Here is a 5,000-nt window from a genome sequence, read left to right on the forward strand (position 1 = left end):
TAACGAGGGGAGGGGAAGGGATAACGAGGGGAGGGGAAAGGAGGGGAAGGGGGAAAAGAGGGGGAGGGGGAGTGCGCTGTTGTAGAGCGACACGTCTAACACCGTCGGTGCCTCGCATCATACTAGCGACCTTCACCTGATGCCTCGCACCTGCCCTAATGCAGCTGCCCCTGTTACCTGCATATGCCTACCGGATAACGAGAAACGTTTATCGCTTGATCAAATGGTTTTTTTTTTTTTGTAAGGACAGGTGCAGGTTGCCGCGCACCTGTCCCTGTTACGGCTATAGGCCTGGCCGATGCGGTTATTTCCCAACTCTCTCTCTCTCTCTCTCTCTCTCTCTCTCTCTCTCTCTCTCTCTCTCTCTCTCTCTCTCTCTTCTTTTTGATCCTCTCTCCTTCCTCTCTGAGTCCGACGTACAGTAGGTGGGATAGGCCTGTTAGCGTAAGACTACCAAAACAGGACTACTGTATACATCCTCGCCTCTTCCCAACTCTCTCTCAGTACACCTTTTCTTAATATAGATAGTAAATGAAAGGAAGCACATTTACTACAAAATACAAGAAATCAGACTTCCCACGTCTTACTATACTTTCACATTATAAAAGAGCAGGATAAATAATGATCAAAGGTTGTTTTTATTTTTATTTTTATTCATCATTTTTTATATTCTTATATCCATTCTCATTGATATCACGCTTATTCCTATATATATTTCACCTTGAAAACGCAAGGAATATTTGACTTGACATCAATTTTGATAAACTCATCTGTCCACCAGACACAGGATCTTAATTCTCTAATCTCATTAGTTCAACTCAAAAATGCAGTCGATGGCATGCCCTCATTCCTAATTCCCCAAGAGAGGGCAACCCTTCCATATTATTTTCCGTAGATGGAGGCAAAGTAGGGCTAAGAGGTGTGGAACCACAGTGCCTTTGTCCCTCCTAGGGATGTACTGGGTTGCATAACATAATCCTTCTTAAGAATTACAGTACTTCAAGCCCATTGTAGGGCTGCAACTTCGTCATCAAGAAAGAAGCTAGCCTCGGAGTTTCAATGAATGCTACACCTTCGATCTGCAGAAATCATACTGCTGAAAAACTTCTTCCGGAGGCGAATAACAAGTTCCACGCTCTGCACACTGACCCCCCCCCAACCTCCACCACCATCTCTTAAATATCTCTAGAAAAAGAAATCTAACCGTCTCTCTCTCACCATACTTCCTATTTTTTTTCTTGTGTACACTAGTAAAATAGTTAATTTCCTAGGAAAAAAAACGCGCCACTCTACTCTTGCATAAAATGATACTTTTTCTAATTCTTGTTCAAAGACGATTGTGGAATATAAATGACATTATACCAAATTACATTGGCTAATAATTTACCTCATATAATTTGCATATGGACGCCGATGCAATAAATAATACGTCGACATATGAGCTGGAAAATCCAAAGCGATCTACTGTAGTCGAATAGACAAGCAGCAGTTATGACACTGGCACACTTTTCACCTTATGTTTAACTGAGTCACTTCAGAGACTTGAATATTATTCAGTTTGCTCAGAGACATCGCATGCTGAATTGATTAATTATTCCACTTGATAGCTAAAGCCGATCACCATAGGCCGGAACAATTTTGGTTGCGTTATTTTCTGAATCGACTCCATTTTCATGGCAATTGAATATTAACTGCATACTTTATTGATTGACAGCCGTTGAACTATTTGTATTTATACAGTTATTTTCTTCATATTTTCGTATCTGAAATTGTGCGCCACGTATAGCTTATCTTGTATCATATCATATAATATTCGGATGCATTATTGCATATGAACTGGGCCGTTTTATTGAAGGTCGTTCGATTACAATATATATAAAATCATAAGCAAGAACATTTTTGTTTATCATATCAGTTAAGTTTGATATTAGAATCCTTGCATAGTCATGCTGTTGTTACTACTAGACACCATCAAAAGAAAAATTGTTTAAATCCTTTCACTCTACCTACCAAGGATAAAATATACCTTAGTAAATGCAAACACTTAAATAATATCTGACGGTACTGACGTAGGTTCACTCTAGGAGATATATTTATCGATAACTCCCTTTCACCACAGGACTGCAAGACAACTTTATGCTATTTTAATCCCATAAGCAGTGGGTGTATAAACAAATATACCAAGATCTCCAAACATTCAAAGGGGAAATTAATGAAAAGAGAAAAGACTAAGAATAATCCTTCCGTCTGGAGTATAAAGATAATAACAACAAAACTGTAGAAGTTGCGAACTTCAAGATGGCATTGAGAAGGCACTGACATAGACCAGAGGTAGGAGAAATAATGTTACCAGCTAACTGACAATAGGCTGTCTGGAATTTTAAAAATAGAGAATCTGTAACCAAGAAAAGTATACAAATTTGTTCTGAGAGAGAGAGAGAGAGAGAGAGAGAGAGAGAGAGAGAGAGAGAGAGAGAGAGAGTTTCAAAGTAGTAAATTCAGTAATTCGAAAGCTTGATGAAATGGAATGTCGCGATCGAAGCACATCGTAAGCAAACATCATGAGGCTGCAAACAAGTATATCAGTAAAGACAGAGAGCGCAGTATAATAAAAATTCCAGCCAAGCCGAATTGAGAATCTTATTTTTCACCATTGATTCTTCTTGCCGTTATTTTTTTTTAAACAAAATCTCCCAATTTAAGGTTAATGTGTTTAACAAGAAAAAACTATCCAGCCACTTGAGGGACTTTATTTTGTGTCTGGAACCAAAGAAATCCCAAAAGAAGAGAAACGAGCCATGAAGGAGATGCCAGTCTTCAAATTTTAATCAGTCATTAATGTTATTCATTGTTTATTAGGAAGGTAATAATTTATTATTTTAGTTTTCCTCTTACATAGGACTCGCATAAGATACTGAAAACTCTTGCACACTATTTAATAAATACCACTGAGTTTTTAACAGTTTTAATATTAGCAAAATGAAATCACATAATTATGTTTCACAAGTAGCTTTTAATTAGAGTGATAAAACGGAGTGTTTTCATTATTTCTTTTATTAGTCTGAGTGTAGTCGCCTAAGACCATATGATTATTAAATTCATTTTTTGGCGGTAACATGATAACCTTAACCCCCAGCCTCTTCATCAAAAACTCCTGCTAAATACAGTTGTAAGGTATAAAACTAAGGAATATACTGTATGGAAGTCACAAAGTTTTCTCTGGTAAGATATTTATCATGACACTTGTGAAATATAAATTCCATGCGATTCTCAGGGAAAGATAAACAGGTCACGGCAAAGCGTAATAAGAAAACTTGGCGCACGCTATTGGAATACCTGACACAACTAGCCGGGAGCGTCTTTTCCTTTGAATCCTTGGCGAGAATTTTCTCGAGTAGATCAAATTTCACTAAAGAACGGTAAACAATAAGTTTGCGTTTATTTGTATATCCACAGAGGCCAAAATGCACGTTCACATTAAAGCATTTTTATTTCCTCTGAGCTTTATAAAGTAATAGTGGAATCATACCAACCAAAACGACAGTAGGCTACAACAAGAGAAGGTCGAGATGGGAAGCCCCAACCCTTGGACGTGACGTACCGTCCTGAATCTCGGACCAAGATAACTTCATTATTCGTACTTATATAGAGTCAGTGTTGAGAGAAGCTGGTCCCAACCTACTAAAAAAAATAGACGACGGCAAGTCTAAAAATGGAGTTCATTACCCCTAAGTTACTGCTGTACACACGCAAAAGAATAAGCATATGACATGGCATCATACTGATTACAGCTGTCGAATATATAAATGGCAGCATATACGATGGAGGAGTATGTTTATCTCCATTCAATTACTATTTTATTCATTTCTTAAATCTTATTGCTCTAACCAGGAAGGAAGGAATAAGCTTCATTAAGTGACAGGAAGATACTTAACCTGTTAGATCCCGTTGTCCTCATTAGAAGACAGCTGATAAAATACTGCTTTATTAGTAAGGCAAATTAAATATCAATACAAGTATGAGCAATCTTGAAAGTTCAGCCAGTCACAACAGGCTGCAAAGGTAAAGGCTCCAACACCAGCTGATATCTCATTTCTACTCAGAATGTCGTAGACTACACATATGACAGGAGTAAGATAATTCTGCAGAGGTTAGCAATGTATGACAGTTGTACAGATTTTATAAGTTTTTGTGAAATAATGCAGTTATTGAGTAAGTGGCAGATAGTCCTGTTTTGGTAGTCTTACGCTAACAGGCCTATCCCACCTACGTCTGGCTCAGAGAGAAAGGAGAGAGGATCAAAAAGAAGAGAGAGAGAGAGAGAGAGAGAGAGAGAGAATATAATGGAATAATAAAGAAAGAAAATACGATGATAAAGATGAGAGAAATGAAATAATTAAATGAAATAATAGAGAAAGAAAATGCGATGATAAAGATGAGAGAGAGAGAGAGAGAGAGAGAGTTGGGAAATAACCGCATCGACCAGGCCTATAGCCGTAACAGGGACAGGTGCGCTCGGCAACCTGCACCTGTCCGTACAAAAAAAAAAGAAAACCATTTGATCAAGCGATAAACGTTTCTCGTTATCCGGTAGGCATATGCAGGTAACAGGGGCAGCTGCATTAGGGCAGGTGCGAGGCATCAGGTGAAGGTCGCTAGTATGATGCGAGACACCGACGGTGTTAGACGTGTCGCTCTACAACAGCGCTCCCCCCCCCTCCTTCCCCCTTTCCCTCCATTCCCCCTCCTCCTCTTTTCCCCTTCCCCTCATTTCCCTCTCCCCATCTTTTTCCCCTCGTTTCCTCCGCCCATAGTTTTCCCTTCCCCTCCTTTCAATTTCCCTCCCCTCTTTTCCCCTTCCCCTCATTTCAATTTCCATCCCCTCTTTTCCCCTCCCCTTCCCCTTTTCCCTCTCAATCCTTCCCATCCCCTCTTTTCCCCTCTCCATCCTTCCCCTCCCCTCTTTTCCCCTCTCCATCCTTCCCCTCCCCTCTTTTCCC

The sequence above is a fragment of the Macrobrachium rosenbergii genome, chromosome 41 (assembly GCF_040412425.1).
Source record: "Macrobrachium rosenbergii isolate ZJJX-2024 chromosome 41, ASM4041242v1, whole genome shotgun sequence".
Classification (NCBI taxonomy): Eukaryota; Metazoa; Arthropoda; class Malacostraca; order Decapoda; family Palaemonidae; genus Macrobrachium; species Macrobrachium rosenbergii.